At 34.4% G+C, this 18,497-nt stretch overlaps 3 protein-coding genes across 3 annotated transcripts in view; 1 reads left to right on the forward strand and 2 right to left on the reverse strand.

The window, feature by feature from the left end:
• The window catches only part of LOC143920219 (queuosine 5'-phosphate N-glycosylase/hydrolase), a 529,776-nt gene that overhangs the window by 473,659 nt on the left and 37,620 nt on the right, over positions 1–18,497 (forward strand). The gene's annotated exons all lie outside the window — the stretch shown is intronic.
• Positions 1–18,497, reverse strand: part of LOC143920231 (uncharacterized) — a 433,558-nt gene that overhangs the window by 134,439 nt on the left and 280,622 nt on the right. The window lies entirely within an intron of this gene.
• The window catches only part of Smr (nuclear receptor corepressor smrter), a 99,922-nt gene that overhangs the window by 57,527 nt on the left and 23,898 nt on the right, over positions 1–18,497 (reverse strand). The gene's annotated exons all lie outside the window — the stretch shown is intronic.

Raw genomic sequence — 18,497 nt, forward strand, 5'->3', positions numbered from 1 at the left:
TATTTTTCACGTTTAATCAGAGTGAAATATATGTATAATATTAATATAAAACTTTACACAAATATAAATTTATTTACAGCAATAAACCTATCGATAAAGTGTTTTCGAGTTTCTAATAATAAATATTCGAAAATAATATACCGGAATGATAATCTGGGATGGTGTTGCCATATATAGATTTATTTATAGATACATGCGAAACATCCAATAAAGGAATCATATCACTTAATCAACGTTTATCTTAATAAAATAGAGATAAAGTAAAAATAATAAGGTAACGTCGAAAAGAAAAGTCAATCAATCTATCCATGTGTCCAAAAGTCATTGGATTTAGTTATCCCCAGCCACGACGTTAACCAGCTTCGTCGATGCCTCACATGACATCACATTTTCATATTGGTCCAACATCTACCCACTCACATCGATAAAATAAGAATTTTACCCCAAACGGAACTATGTAGAACTTAGGTCATACACGTGCACAAATTATATTATATATCATATATATTATATAATATCGATATTCAACCTGTATGTCTGTCTGTCTGAGATAACCCTCGCCGTACTATAACAGTCGTTTCGATTCGACAAACATTTGTACATCACAGCTAAACCACTGCCAAAACGTATATACGAATAACTTCTATATGTGCTATTTGCTACCAATGTTTCCTCTTGGCAGAGAATTTACCGCCATCTATTGAAAATTTATTTAATTCATTTTTCTATTGGTGGTTCATATTATTTACATGCAGGTAGGTAGGTAGTTTTTACCTTTTTTCATATTAAACAATTAAATATAAAGATTAAATTAAATATATTTAAAGGGTACTTAAAAAAAAATGATCGACGACACATTTCTTTTCATTTTTAATAACTTAATATGCCAACACTCATGCGATGATATGTCATCGGGTACAACACTAGTTTATTATAAAAATAAATCGATAAACGAAAATATTCACAAATAGCTAACGTAGAAAAAGGCGGAACTACATACATACATATGTATTGAAGTTTTTCCAGTAAAAAAAGTAAACAAAACAAGCACGTATGTACGTATGATGTAATGCGGAATTTCCATATCCGATTGACCAATATATTGATAATAGCGTATTGCCCGATGGCAATCAACTACTGACCCGATTACGTTCCGCTGGTATATGGAAAATCGATTTTCATACGCATCCAAACGTAACATACAGGTATTACTACGTACTTGTAAAGCAGATACAATCGACCCAAGGTTTCAATCCCTTACTTTTCTTTAAATTTGACCCGATTATTGTACAACCAGTCGGAGGGGGAGAAGACGGAGGTAACGATAGACGAGAAGGAAGATGGAGGGGGTGAAGGGGGCAAGGTCACGCGTCGAACCGAGTCCTTCCGCATTTGTCTTCCCGGTAATTGGCCGCCTGTCACATAAACCCACTCTCTTAAACTTGCACTTCTACTCTAAATAATAAAAACTGCCTCCGAATTGAGCCAGCGAGATACGCCGGCTGGGTCGTCAATTGGCCAATTGGCCACGTCGTCAAGTGTATGCAATTACCCACATGTATGTATATTCGCTGGAAAAGTTACAGACTGCAGAACAGAGATGAGGTCACTAAAACGCACAATTTTCACGGGCATGCTCCGTTGCCAGTGTTCTGCGTTCGAAACCTAAATAGAAAGTCACGGTGTGACTGCTACAGTGCTGCCCTCTAGAGTTGTCTGCAAAATACGATCAGGTGCAACAAGCACTAATGCACCACATATTAAGGGGAGTAATCTACCAGGTACCGCATATTATACATATACCAAATATAAACAGTGGTGTTGTTGTGGGATTTCCATGTTTTTTTTTTCAACAATAACGGGAGTTTTCAATGCTCGGAAAACTTTCTGAATCACAATGACCAACGAATACATGAATAAAACGCAAATTCAGAGAATATATTATTTAAAGTGTTACTTTGGATTGGTAATCCATAATAGACTCTAGGGGAACAAACCTTTTATTCCGTACATACCAAAGGTTGAGCGTAAACTACGTATATAATAATCTTTGTGATTTCGTTTTCAACATAGATAATTATAAACTGCCTGTTAGGCTGTTAGTATAAATGAGACGAATTTAGATCATTAAATAAATTATTCAACGGTCGCAAATCGTTCCGATTCATAAAATAACATAAATTCAATGAAAATAATTGAATAAATTGCCGTAAACAACCAATTTGTCTCTGCATGTATCATCTAGGTATGTAAAAGACCTCTATATTGGGTATAACAAAATATAATAAGCATCCCATTTCATTTGTTTATGAAACCATTTTATATATTGTACAATATTGTTGATACTTTTCAACGAAATTTTTTTAATTTGAACATGGAAGAAAATTTAAAAAATAATGGTAATTTTTCACAATGGAAACTAATTTATCTGTATTTGTCTATATATATAAAATTGAATGTTTGTTTGTCTGTCTGCCTCGTATAGGCTCCTAAACCACTCAACCGATTACGATGGAACTTTCAGGATTTGTTGTATGCATGTCAGGGAAGCTTACTATAACAAAAAAAACGGGAAAGAAGCGAAAGTTTGAAGCGTCATTGTGTAGTCAAGGAAATGTGTTCGTTGGTAACCACGTTACCAGTTGGTTTATGACGACACGGCTTTGGAGAGACACGAGTTGACCTCCAACCATAACTTGAAACGGGAATGGGAACGGAAATTGCATGCGTTATTGTGGCATTGCAACGCATGCCGGGTTCAGCTAATGCACATATAGAAAATGAAAGATTTTATCCGGGTCAAATATCTAAATGCTCTTTCAATTTCAAATTTAAGATATATAAGTATAAATATACTGCCACAATGGTGCTATCAAAGTTTTTAACTAATCTCAACTATGCATACAAGAGCTTCTTATACTAAGTACATACATACAACGCTTTCTGAATTCCGTCTTTCAGAAACCTAGGGTTGATATATTTTCAACTTATGTAGTGAGGTAAATACATTTCATAAATGTATTTCATAAATGTATTTACCTCAAGTATTCAACAAATCCTGAATTGTTGAATACTTTTGAATTGTTTAGCTATATATGTATATATGTAAGATCCACTCTTCTAGAAGTATTTAAATTAATGCGCTTCTATTTGTGCATATTTTGTGATATTCAAAATACCTCATTGGGGATTCCTTGACCGGTACCTTTACGGATTCCGGTGGCATAATTGAAAATCGTTTTGATATTCAATATATATACAGCTACGATTTCTCGGAACGATGTTTCATATTAACTAGCACTAATACTAGAAAAATATATTTTTCGAGACAAAACAAATTTACCTCGGTAAGCTTAGACGAAAAATTATATTATTACGGTCGGAAGGCGATCGATTGAATAAGTGCCAAATTCGGAAACGACACTCGATTCACGTTCCAGTTGGTTACGTACATATATTCACAATGGGATATTTTTAAATACAGACAACCAGAGCTGATTTTGGCGTGCGAGCTTCTTCAATCCCAACCAAACGGTATCACCTATTTTTAATATATGTATGTATGTGTGTATGTACATAAGTCCAAGACTTTTTCAAAAAATTGTATAATCCGGTAAAATTTGACTACAAATATATTTATTCCTACTCCAAAGTTCACATTAACGATGCGTAAGAATTCAAAATATCTTCCTATAATCGTATAACTTTTTGGTGTAACGAACATTAAGGCGCAGACACACAGAATCGTACGGCACGACATGCCAGCTGTGAACGGGCATGTCCTATGCCATTGTTAATTCGTAAGATCTTATTATTTCGAAAAGGTTCTATCATAGCTCTTCAATTATGGGAATCACCGTTATCGATCACTGTCTACTTATGTCAATATAAGGAAAATATATTACCGAAAACACTCCAGGGGCTGAGTTTTGACATGGCATAGTTCAGGCGTGCTAGCGTTTTCTTTTACATGTGCAAAAATATCTGAAAAAAAAGCTAATAAATACCTTATAAAAAAAACAACTCTGTCTGCGCCTTTTAAAAGTTTACATTTTTTTATCACTTGCCGCACTGTGATGAAAAGCGAGTGACCAGGTCCAGGACCAGGATTTTATCTTGTATCTCCAAATATACTGAATGCAGGGTCTTCACATATTATGTATTCTTCGTTAATACTGTATGATTCGAATTGTGATATTAAGAAATAAAAATATTGATCAATAATATCAATAGAAATAATTATTATTTTCGCGGGAAGACCCTTGCACACGTGCTTCACAGGTGCGAGATATGGAGAATTATTACACTTATTTTATATTAATCAACGTTTAATACATTATAAAATGATTTTTAAAGCTAATTACAATAATTAATCTCGCAGATTTTGCTTTGTTTTAACTTAAAACACAGATTAGCTAGCGGTTTTTTATTAGCACAGTAAGGCAAGTGTTAATGTGTCAAATACGAATGCAAAACCAAAATTGAACCTACATAATTAAAGATGATTGTTTTTTGATCTTGTCAAAGTAAAAAAAAACATCTCTTCCACCAAATATCATTACTTAAAAACTCATAAGACATTTGCTTCAATATTGGCAACAAACGAAATACATATTATTAGCTAGCAGTATGGCTCGGTGAGTGCGATGTTTAGCACCGAGCGGTACCGGTTTCGATCCCGTGCTAATTTTTAATACTGCTGGTCAGGCTTGAATATTTGTGACTCCAAATCGATCGTTTCCTATCAGAGTGTGCCAATTTATCTGATCTTATTGTTGAAGCGGTTCCTCCATCAAATTGGCAAAAACCATCCTAATCGCTATGTCACAACTATCTGATTTTGATTTATGTACAATATGTAAAAATTTATACAAGTCTAAATCCATAGATGTCTATGGATGAATTAATTGTTGATTTCGTGTTCTTCAGCCTCTCGAAATACAATCGATACCAAAACTCTGAAGAAATGAAGTCCACACCAGACTAAATAATGTTCAGTGACAAAAACCGGAATGACTAGTTGAAGATTTCTAGTTCTAGGTTAGACTTCGGTTAAATATATCAGTTTCAATCTGAAGAAACTATACACATCGGTGAGATAAGTTACATCTGAAATAGTTTTAGTCCCATTTATCGATCGATACAGACCACACAGTAGTTATTTACAACTTGAAGCTCACCCCCATTCGAAGAGACGTCAACCGCCAATTGTCAAAGTTGAGACAATTGCCCATATGATTCATAAGACAATTGCCCATAAGACAAATCTTCTGTATTATGTATGTACAATTTGTAAAAATGTATGTACAAGCCTAAAAACCATAGATGTCTCAATGGATTAATTATTTAATTAATTGTTAATTACGTGTTCTTCAACTTCTCGAAATAGTTATTTATGTAATAAAAATTCTGTTTGTAATTAATTGTCCAGGAAGGTGCATTGGGGGTCTTCCTATCAAGCCTTCCAGGTATATATCTATGTAAAATAAAATAAAAATAAAATTACGATTATTTTTCACCATCGAGTTAAGAGGGCTGGATACCCGAAACCTTAATTTTGTTGTCGTTCCTTTCTTCGATATACATATATATTGAGTGCATGTAAATATTGAGTTAAGGGGACAATATATATCAATATATATAAAGTGAATGCGACAGTTGCGCTTCGACCAGATAATACCTATTTTAAATCGACATAATCGAGGTTTCGTATTCTCCAGTTTTCTCCTCCGAAACTGGACCAATTTAAAAAAAAATTCATCATCGGTATGAGAAAGATATTTTCTATGTTTGTGTCTTCGTATTTTTTTAAAAATCAACCGTTAAATTATCACGCTGGATAAATGTTTGGTGGCTACTAGATCTAGCTCCTATAAAAAATTACTAATCAAAAAAATAAAAAGACAGAAACATGCCTATGGTGGATATCCATAGCATATTAAAAATTAATTTCTCTAGTGCCATAATTGAGGAAGGGAGAAATGTAATACGTTTGTATGGGCAAGGCGCTGGTGTCCAGCCCTATCAGAAATGATTTAAATTTCCATCGTTGACCAAAGCGCACAAAATGGCAAAGTATCAAAACGATCGGAAGACTGTAGGAATAGATACTGAATCGACGTCGAAGTGAAACACAGAATAGGCTTGTAAAAATATGAAATTGATATTAGTTCCAATCCAAGCATACAAAACAGTCGATACGCACAATTGGAAAATAAAATAGGACAACACGCACATGTTCGATCCCAGACGAGTGAGGGTCGTGACTCGTGACTAGCCTTAAAAGGGTACGGAACCGTAAGTGGGGTCGGTAGCCGGGAGTGATTTTTCATCAGGACTGAAGTGGTCACCGAAGGAGGCTGTAGAGGAACCCAGAAACCCCCAAGCTTATCAATCAAACGGGCATGAGGTCGATGAATGGATATTGCAAGTAATACATACATATACAAGTATGGGTGTATGTGTGTGTGTGTGTGTATTCACATCCGAGGATTGTAAGAGGGGGGCTCCGCGAGAGCACGTCCGCCAGATTTCAATGTCAGGGGGCGGCGCCTCCGGCCACGATCGATGGAGCCCCGCGCGCCCCCCGGCGCCCCCTTCACGCGCTGCTGCCTCTGCCTCTGCCGCAACACCACAACATACTTTATTGCCATACACAAACGCGCCTCTGGTCTGGCCATCCTGCTCGCTACTTCCCCCTTTGATGACTATCAACATTCGCTTTTTATCTCCCAGTCCGTGAATGCACCGTTCTCAAAATTGCCAGGTCCGAGGCCCGATCCGGCCGATTTCGATTGCCAATGAGAAAATTTTGGCAATAAATGATGGGCGCGGTGGGATTCGTGTGGGACGAAAGGTGCGCCAACTCTTCTATTTATTATGTACTGCTGCTAGTCGGTGTATATAAATAATACAAATGTCAGTTTAACGCGTAAAGTCAACGAACGATCGTCTATATTCGATAACGTTACGTATTTATACTAGGAGAATATATGAGAAATAAAATTATATGCGCACGACAAAAAACAATTGATGTTTTATATACATATGTGAACGTACACATGTATAATTGAAGTCTGACATATGGAGGAAATAGGCAAAGGAGGTTAGGTTGGTCGTAAAACTAGGTCTTGGTAAAAAATGTTATCTTGTATTTTTGACAATTTAAATGGTACGCAATCTCCAAATGGTACGGAGACGGCACAATCGTTGGCCATTTGAAAATACGTTTCTATCAGTTAGTAGTAAACAGGAATACTACCGAGATATACAAACGATACTCATATTGTTTAATTCGGTAACCGGAAGAATGCACTCGAGATAGTTGCACTCTTGAAACAACCAAATTTTAAAAGATGCTCAAGGAGAACTAACGCAATAGAATCCCACAAAAAAGCTTCAAGGGGTATTTGTACCTTATCCGATGGTGCTAGCCTTTTTTTGTGGAATTTTATTGCGTAAGTTCTTTTTGAGCGCCTTTGAAAATTATGACCTTCCCGAAACTACGCTACTATTCAGTGCAATTTAGTGCATCTTTCCGGGAAGCGTTAAATTCAAATTCAAACGGCCAAACTATAGTCGATCCCATTAGCGTGAGAAGCATGCTGTCGCATTCGTGCAATGTGTTTTAACATTGTAAGGACGTAAAATTATTTATTCATTTTTATTAAATTATTTCTTATTTAACTATATTCTAGTATAACAATATAATTCAATGCAATGTCTTTAAATAACATTACTGTAAGATTTGCTGTCCATAACGTGACGTTGACAATTACTTTTATCGTCTAAAAAATATAAATATCCATTCATATAAAATATATAAGTATTCCATAAATAAATTTATAATATCAACAACTTATGTACAATTGGGATAATATTTTTAGCATGGCTGTAAAATAAATTATACGACAAATGTCAAAACGACATTTAATGTCAAATTAACAACTCTAAAATAGCTCGCACGACAGAATCGGCGTCCGCCCGGAAAATTACACGCCAAACGGGTTGCCAGTAACAAAAATAAAATTTGACGTTTCAGTGAAATCACAACCAGTTACATTTTCACTAGGTAATCGTAATATCTTAGCAGCCAACACTTATTTGTTTAAGGGTTAGGTTAGGTTAGGTTATGTTAGGGTTGGCCCTATTCATTTAAGATTAGGTTGTTAGGGTCGGTATTTATTTTTGTCAAATTTTATATTTGTTACTGGCAACCCATTGACGTTTGATTTGCCGAGCAAAAACCGAATCTGTCGTGCGAGCTATTTTAGAGGGGTATTCTTTTTATTTGCCGGGCCGCCAAATGGCACCCAAATAATTTTACTGGCAGATTAATGTAAAAATATTATAAAAAAATACGATTGGGTGATTACAAGCTTTTTTTATCATACTATCTACAAAAAAGCATTGTTCGGGCGTGCATATAAAAATAAACAAAAATCATATGAAAACGCATATTTAATATTCAAATATACCTCATAAAATACTTAGTGCATTCTTTAACTTTAATTTTTTATTTATATTTGTGGTGAAACTATTCGCATGTTACGAATGAATCGACAGCTTTACATAATATTCTGTTACGCGCAAATATTATTTTAGTCGTTTTTGACTTTTAATCTTCACCTTGAATAAAACACGCTTTAGCATATAGCAACAATTAATGGACTGAGACATTTCAAAAGTAAAACCACGCATATGATACGAAAGACGTTCATTGTGAAGAAATGAACACATATGTATGTATGTTCATGGAGGTATCCGCATTCATCTCAAATTCTATCAGTGTTTAACAATTCGTCGGTGTTTCACAATGTATAATTCATATGACCATTTTATTATTCAAGCAAAGAACGAACTGTCAATTCGAGCGATAGATAGTTCTCGGGATATTATTTTCCCGCGAATATATTCACTGAGACTGTCCAGCTTTCAGAAATCCTTACCATTCCGGAGGAGGGAATATGTAATGTAACCATTATTCATCTATGGATCGTTTAAAATAAGGAGAAAATATACAGAAACCGAGCATACATTCATATGTTTTGTATGAATTGGGACAATTTTAGGAATATATTTGTACTTATTATGAAAATTTATTTAATTTAATTACGTACACACAAGTACGTGTTTGCATATTGCGAAAGTAAACGTCGGATTTTTGATGTGTGAAATTTTATCGTAAATTTCCAGCACTTATATTGTCATTCAACAAACAGATAAAATGTAAAGGACATTACTCCGATAAAATCAATGAAAATTTTGGTGTTATCACAATATCTTATCAATGTAAGTATATGAATTAAATAAAAAAAGATAAGATATCGTAAATGAATTTCTGACGATAAAGCCGTTAAATCAGAGAATGGCATTTGAGACTACTGTGGATAAATCGACTTTCTAGCACAAAGTCACGTTCTTCCCAGCAGACTCTTGTATATTTATTTAAACACCAAAAATTATTAAATTATATTAATAAATGTCGATTGCTTAGTCATTCCTATAAATTAGCCATATATAAATGTATTGAAAATCTGTTTTTATTTAAAAATAACAGACAGTCGGCGATCTTAATATAAAATTTGAACAAAGTATCAATGAAAATTCTTACATTGAGAACATATTTTGTCAATGAATTTTCCGATAACACGATTTAACATTGAACATTGGTATCAAAAACAATGAATTCGATTTGCGTATTCGTTGAACTATTAGCCGCATTGACGTTTCTGTCATACATATAATATAATGCATTCAGTATTGGTATGAAATACGATGAAAATTAAATCAGCAGAACTATTTTAAAATACGAAAATTTTTAATCAAATAATAGAATACGTATAGTTGAATGGCGGTCTAAAAAATGATGCACGAACGCGTAGAAGTGATTGAAAATTATATCTATACATACATATCGTAAATATTTCATATATAAATACTGATAAGATATATACCCATTTACCGAAATACAACGGATGAATTTTTTTGTCTTCGGTAAATATTTAAATCTAAACATTATACATTACAGTTCCATTATGCAAGACCATACGTTCGAGGTGGAAAAATTGAATAATTTTACTACAATGCATTCGAAGTAGGTACATAAAAAAATGCTAAATTTTATTTTATTGTAACTTCTGATTTGAAATCGTTCAATATAATTTTTTTTCAATTATTTAAAATTAATAAAAAAAGTATGATTACAGAAAAATCTAAAATAGGGTTTTCGTGGAAGTAAATGTCGACATCCTTCTAACGTCGATAATTTATTCGATTTGCATCAACTTTTACAGCTATCAGCAATTCTAGACTATAATAAATTATTACTCCATACCTATAAAAAAGTATGTTCTATAAAAAAAAAACTCCTAAAAATAAGTCATAATTAAATTGAAAGCCTAGTAAACAAAAATGAAATTTAACGAAGTTCTCATTACTCGATAGCAAAAACTGTTTTGAAATACTTGTGTATCATTAATTAATCATTCGTTAACTTTTTCCTTCAACATTTATAGTTTCAATTGCATAAATTTAGTATACATATAAAAATTAGGAGACAATTTTTTTAAAGTTTTTTCGTAATACCTTCAATCTTAGAATTAAATGAAATTTAATTCTGGGATAAGACAATAGTATCATACTTTGCCAATACGTTGCAGAAACACACCATTCGAGCTAAATTTTCCAAAAATTTGGCTACAGTCCACTTGGATGAAGCATTTTACTCATTGGCCTACTACATATCCCACCATCTTTGAAAAAATAGGAAACATTTTTTTCAAATAGTCCGAAAAAATCTTAGCGTAAATTACACCGAAGACGTAATTTATAAATCTCACAATCGAAAAGGAACTGTAGATTGCAAATAATAATCCTCCAAGATTATGGAACCCACTTTCACCGGAAAAGTCTCCTAGATAATAAATGTCATATTATCAATGGATTAAAAATAAATGCTAATTTTTAGAAAACGGTTTATTGTGGCCACATATTATTTTTATTCCCGCACATTCATGCTCGTCGAAATAAATTGCCCATAAATGTTCCTCCGCCGACTACGGTGAAAAAATTTAGGTGACGGCTTGTAAGTAACCCCAACTTAAAGGAATACAAAGTCGAAAAGACTTTTTTATTATTAATATAAATAAAACAAAGATTAAGTTTTCTTTAAAAATTACAACGCAACAAAAAAAAAAGCAAATTTATAAGCCGAGAGTTAAAAATATCAAAAAGTACAAATTAGGAAAAAAACAGTATAATTGAAAGTATGTAGTATCGGGCAATTTTTTTCTACTATACAAAAATTAATGTATGTTAGATATAGACTTTTTAATTTAGAATCGTCAAAAGACCGCTCACTAAATTTTTTTCCTATTTTCATCTTCCCGAGCAACACTGAGCGATTTTAATTTAGCATACTTTTCCGATAATTTTAGAACAATCTTATTACTCTTATTATTATTTAGATGAGCCTAAGTGTGTAAAGATAATAAGATTTTATTTACATTTGAAACAAAAATTTACTTTTACTTTACTTAGTCACTTATTGTATAAATTAATATAATAACAATAAGTGACTTATCAGTAGTCACCGGAGCCTGAGGGGGCCGTGTATTGTTCAAAGGTTGTAAATGCATTGTTAAAGGTTTGCCGAACAATGGATAGTACTGTAACTATCCTACTTCTACTTATCAGTTATCAGTAGTCACCGGACCCAAAAGGTGCCGCGTATTGTTCAAAGGTTGTAAATGCATTGTTAAAGGTTTGCCGAACCTTTTTTACAAAAGATTTACAACAATGGAACAATGGATATCACTGTGACTATCCTACCTCTAGTGATGAGTCAGCACTTAGATTGGAGTCACGTGGAAATTTTTTTCACAGAATTATTATAATTTATAAAATTAAAATAATTGTTTAAAGAAGAAGGGAACGTATATATTTATTGATTGTAATTATTAGTAGCACATAAATGGACGTATAATATTAATGTTGAACCGTGAAGACCAAATTCTACTTCTGACTTAAAAAATGCAGGTACCAACGACATTTTTAGGTTGATAGTGACAGAAGACAACGGTATTCGTTATATTTACGCTAGCTTTTAGATACATATTATTTAATTTATATAATGTGTTACCAATACGGCTCATTGGCAACTTGTCCCGCCCCAAAAAGATATTCCTCTGGTTAACATCCGACCTATACACATCACTAAAGTAGTAGTGGTCAATTTCTTAGAAAAACCATCAGTGTTCAAAGCAAGAGGGCAAAAAAGCCTCTAAAAACATGTACTTTCCAATAAATTGACAATACAACGTGTAGCAGAACCCACGCATAGCCGATCTCTGCTTATCACTAGACTTAAGCATTGGCTTGGTGCTCTAAAAATAAAAATAGACCTCTCCATCAGTAAAGGAAACAAGAGAGCAAAAAATCAATTTTTGCTTTTTGCAACAGCAATTTTTGCAAAAAAAAAAATGGTTGACAATAGTGAACCATTTTTTTGCAAAAAGCATTGTCCCAACGCCGATTTTTTTTCATCAACAGAAATCGTCGAATAAGTTTATTTTGCCCACAAAAAATAGTTTACTATTGTCCTACAAAGCAAAAGAGCAAAAAAAAGTTTACGAAGTGAACCATTTTTGCATAAAAAAATCCTGACCGCTGATCTCCGCTCATCACCAATTCGAACTTCAATTGTTGATACGGATTTCAATTCTTAAAACCCAATCATGACATGCTTACGAAACGTTAAGGCGAAAACACACTGAAAGGAACGGCACGGGACGTCTTCATGGCTTCCAGTTAAGGAATGGCGTTCCCAGTTCATTGTTAATACATACGATCTTATTACTTCAACAAGTTCAAACTCAAGCTTCAACTCATTGGAGTCTCGTCGTGTTATGTTTCTGGGAAAGCACTTTTTTAAGCTATTAAATGGGATAGTACACAATCCTCAGGTTCTTAATGAATTTAAGTTTTATGCACCTAGTAAGTTCAGGAACCTGAGAAATCGTGATTAGTTGTTGATTTTACCAATTATAAATGTCAATGATTATTATTATCAGGGATTTGGAGCGGAGCGTGGAGCAGGAGCGCGGAGCAACGAGTTTTAGCACGGAGCAGGAGCGGAGCCGGAGCACGAAAAGTTATAGTGCTCCACTGCTCCAATATTTTGTTTTTATTAGACTTTCATTCAGAATTTAAAAATGAAATGAATGCGTTTTTTGTTTCAAATATTTTTTCATTTTATGATAAATTCAATATTTGACGGGTTGTTATATTTTTGTATTTTTACAATTTAATATTTTGTTTTATATACTATTTTCACTTTTTTTATTTTGTATAAATGGATTTGTACACTTTTTCCATCGTGATCAAATTATATTCTTGATTATTTTCTCTATTCTTGCTACTATATTAGTTTGGGACAACCTTGTATGCACCATGCAGTAATTATATTATTTGTATTTTATATGTATTATCATGATATATTTTAAAAATGAAATATTTATATAGTAAATAAATTATCTATAAATAAGTTCTTATATTTTTTATCCCATATACATGTAAATAAAATAATGAATAAAGTTGATAAATAATATGATTCATATTAAAACTATTCGGAGCACGGAGCAGAGTTGGAGCAAGTACTTTAGATGTCGGAGCGGAACAAATCAAAAAAGTGGTTGCTCCAGATTCTGATTATTATTATGATGATGTTATGTTATTATTATTATGTTATGATTGTATGACTGGCCACAGCGACGCGTTGGAGCTCTCTGTAATGTCACTGTGGCTAATATTTTTAAAATAAAATTTAAAACAAACATTTTTGGGACTGCGTGCCTCGGGTATGACTAGGCGTGCTTGCGTTTTTTTTTGGATGTTTAAAAGTATCTAAAAAAAAACGTGCCGCGTGCCTCTCAATGTGCTTTCGCCTGTACTTCGCACGACAGGTTACATTGAGAACGAATCGTCGCAATGAAATTTCATCCCGAACCCAACCACGGACAAGAGCCGTGGTTGGGTTCATCAATCCATCAATCCATCAATCATACATGCAGCAACGACGACCGACACGAAAATACACAATCGAGTCAGAGCAAGAGTGAGAAGTGGAAGACGAAGAATTAGCAGGCAGGCAGGCAGGGAGATATCGTCCGGTCATGTCAGCTGGTGCATTTGAATCGCAGAGTTGCGCGTGTATGGGTGTCTCGGCATAAACAGCTATTCATCGGATCGCGGGGCGATTGTGGAGGGGAGGGACGGAGAGGAGGGTGTCTGTCGCACGTGAGCGGTGTCCGCGCATAAATAACGCGGCGTGTTTTGAAGCGTGGCGCGCGACGTTGCCGGCTCTCCTCACTCGGTTGTGAGCGGGGACGGGGGCGGGGGCGGGGGGCGAGAGGAGAGCGAGAGACGAGGAAGAGCGGCAACGTCGCGCTCGCTCGCTCACCCGCACCGACACAATCGATGTAGAGTGAGGGGGCCGCGTATCGACCGCGGTCCGCAGCGCCCGGGCAGGCGCGCCGCCCCCTGAGCCCCCCCGCTACCCCCCTCTCCCCCCCCCCCCCCACACCCGACCAAACAAACGTCACCCCTCTCTTCTGTTTACGCGGCGTGACATTGAAATGTACAACCGGCTAACTGGCACGGTGCACTTCATATTTTCCTTTTTCGCTTTTCGGTGGCTTCTAAAAACGATACTCATTTACGACATCTCTTTCGCGCCTACGACGCGAGTCAGGGGTGTCGATTTTTTTTGTTTCGTTTTGTCGGTCAAATTTTATAATTCGACCCACATTGTTACTCGGACGCGGCTCTGCAAAGGAAGATTTGCTACTATGAATATATCGTCGGTTTCTTTAATTCAAAAATCTTTATTTTGAGAAAATCTACTTTTTCGAAAGTCAAGAAGTTTTAAGCTCTCTATTTTGTGACCTTAATTATTATTCATTTGACTAAACACTATATGATATGTGTTAATCATTAATGTATTCGATTAAAGTATTAACAAATATTTTTGTAATTAGTGTTTACCAAATAACGACCGAGGATAGGGCTGTTGAGTCAGAGCATTTCAATCGGAGTCGGAGTCGTAGAAAATCTACCGACTCCGACTCTTTTTTTTCTCTGACTTGTTTTATTATTATTTTTTGATTAATTCTATTACGATATGCGTCTCTAATTTTATTGAAATACAATAATCTTATCTTTTACAGTTTTTCATTTCAAATTGACCCTTTTTCATTTCGAATTGACCTTCAATGTCAATTACACATTTAAAAGGTTTAATTTGAAATGAAAAAGGGTCAATTTGAAATGAAAAAGGGCCAATTTGGAATGAAAAACCTTATATATAAAACTGAAACGGCGTCTGTAATTCGTTTCTGATTTACTGTCGTCAAAGTTGTTTCTGATTGGCTGGATTGATCAAAGGCGTTTGTGATTGGTCGGTCGTTAAATATTTTTTTATTTTCGATTAAAATAAATTTAATAAAAAAACAATATTTTTTTTTATAGTTTTCATTTAATTTCCATTTACCGAGCGCAGCCGGGTGTAACCATTAGTTTCTTTATAATAATCATTGATTTAAATTAGATTATAAATAAAATCGTTGAATTGCACAAATTTTGATGCGTTCTGGCCAAAAGCAATGTTTCCTCCGTCTCATACTATTTTATTATCATTTTTTGTTTACTTGATTTGTTTGAAGGTACTTAATTTTTATTTATACCTATTTTACTACCAATAATTCAACAAATTGGGTTACTAGTAAATTTTTAGTGATTTTTTTAAATTTTTTTTATATTATGAAAATTGCTATTTTTTTTACAACAAACAATTTAATACGTTTTCAAGAAAAGTCGATCTTACTAAAATCATTCAAGTTGGAGTCGATAAATTTTTTTCTGACTCCAGAGCCCTGATTATAAGGTTAAAACATAATTTTTTTTGCTTAAAGCTTTCTGCTACTAAACCGACGATATATGTACATACGGTGCATGAAATTAGTCTATTACATGTACACTTGATGAAAAGTGAATTTTTAAAATTCACGAAGTGAAAAGATCACTAACCCCGAACGACAATAATCATCGAACTAGATTGTGCCACTGCCTCTTATTATTTCATATCTGAAGAGACGTACATGAATGCGAACGTAAACTGGGACTGTCCAATATGTTGTCATTGAAGATAATTTACCAAAACAATCTAGAATAAAATGATACGTCAGCGCAGATAAAATAATACCGAATGTTAGTTTGCGTGACGAAATATTTTTTTTTATATACATACATATGCATGTATATATGTAAGACAGATATATACAAAAAAAATCGTACGTTGATGTGACAAATCGCATGTAATTAGATGTAATAGGTTGGTTGAGGTTATTTAAAGTTAGATTAAAAAATAGGTTTGATTAAAAATTAACCGATTCAATAATGAAAGCACATCAATTGGCAAAATCTGAACGACCTGGAGTCACATATCTAAAGTCTGACCAGCAACACTGTATCGAACCCGTGACCACTCATTTGTTAACATAGCAATATTGCTGTAATTATCAGAAGTTTATAAGAATGCAGGAATGTCATATTGAAATATCGAAGGGCACAACACTACAAGTTATTTATAGTCAACGCATTTATCAAATTGAAAGATTTCAATAACATGTATAGAGCAATGATCTTGAAAATACTTCTGGTTACACACAATGTTATTTATCTTTTTTAATACAAATATGTATATCACACCCTCAAAATAAAAAAAAAATGAGTTTGAATTTTTCAAATTTATTCAAAATTGTTGACCTATCGGATAATATCGGTAGAAAAATATAAATACATATGTATATACCTCAAAAACATGATTTAATGCCATTTTCAACACCTGTAATATTAATGAAATTGAAAAGTCAATATTTTTTGTAAGTTTGATATATTCAAGAGGCAGTGTAAGAGTTGGCACTTAAGAGGGTTGGATAGCAGCGTCACTTTTGAATATCGCTTTATAAAAAATGTTGTTTTTGTTTCTGTCTTCGAGCTACAGCCCGAACTACCACGAAAGTGAGTGAGAGTGTGTGTGTGCGCGCGCGTTTTGCATCGAGCACAAATTCCCAAACATCGAATATTATTGATGTATTATTGATGCGAGCGGGAAATATTTGTACTTGCAACGTTTGGGAACATGCATCTTTCGTAATATGCTGTTTCGGTCGCTCGCGCTTATGAATGTATTTACGCGTCCCGCTTCTTTGAATTCTCCTTTCCGTCGTGTCATATGCATATCGTTCAGCGTTTGTTTGTACGAAAGTCTAAGAACTGAGTACTTACAATGGATGGAAGAAAAGGGAAGAAATAACGTATGTTCCAGTCGACTAAAAGACAAAAACGATATTTTAAACGAAATATCCATCTTACAACACATTCGACCACCAGGTAATAATGCTTTCTTGTGACTTAGTAACTATTATTTATTATGCAAAATGTAGTGATGTGAGAATAGCATAGGAAAAGGAGTAAGACAAGGAGATACAATCTCGCCCAAGTTATTCAATGCGGTGCTTGAGGGAGTTTTCAGGAAATTGGATTGGGATACAGCCGGAGTAAGCATCAATGGTCGCTTTTTGAGTCACCTTCGGTTCGCAGACGATATAGTTCTAGTAGCTCGTGATTCAGCTGACCTACTTATCAGACTAACACAGCTGGACAGGGAAAGTAGAAAAGTAGGATTAAAAATTAACGTAGATAAGACTAAACTAATGTTCAATAGTTATTGCATGCCCTTGGATGATAAACCAGTAGAAGTAGTAAATAATTATTTATATTTAGGTCAAATAATTGACATGTCTGGTAGTAAAAATGAAGAGATAAAGAGACGTATGAAATTAGGGTGGAGTGCATTTGGACGGATGAATGCTGTTTTTAAATCAAAAATGCCACTCTGCCTGAAGAAAAGGATCTTTGATCAATGCGTTTTGCCAGTGATGACGTATGGATGTCAAACTTGGACACTGAACGCCAAGATGCAAAATAAAATCCAATGCACTCAAAGAAGTATGGAACGCTGTATGCTTGGCATAACGAGGAAAGACAGGAAGCGGAACACGTGGGTGAGAAATGTGACAAGGGTAGTGGACATAGTGGATAGAGTGAAGAGATTTAAATGGCAATGGGCGGGTCACGTAGCTAGGAGGATGGACGAAAGGTGGACAAAAGAAGTGCTTGAATGGTACCCGAGAGAAGGCAAAAGAGTAAAAGGAAGACCGCAAGGAAGATGGGTGAACGAAATTAGGAAAATGTGCGGAATGAGATGGATGAGTGTTGCGCAAAACATAGACGAGTGGAAGCGTGTTGGAGAGGCCTTCATCCAGCAGTGGATGGCGAATGGCTGTAAATGATGATGATGATATATATATATATATATATATATATATATATATATATATATATATATATATATATATATATATATATATATATAT

The sequence above is a fragment of the Arctopsyche grandis genome, chromosome 12 (assembly GCF_051622035.1).
Source record: "Arctopsyche grandis isolate Sample6627 chromosome 12, ASM5162203v2, whole genome shotgun sequence".
In the NCBI taxonomy this organism is placed as follows: Eukaryota; Metazoa; Arthropoda; class Insecta; order Trichoptera; family Hydropsychidae; genus Arctopsyche; species Arctopsyche grandis.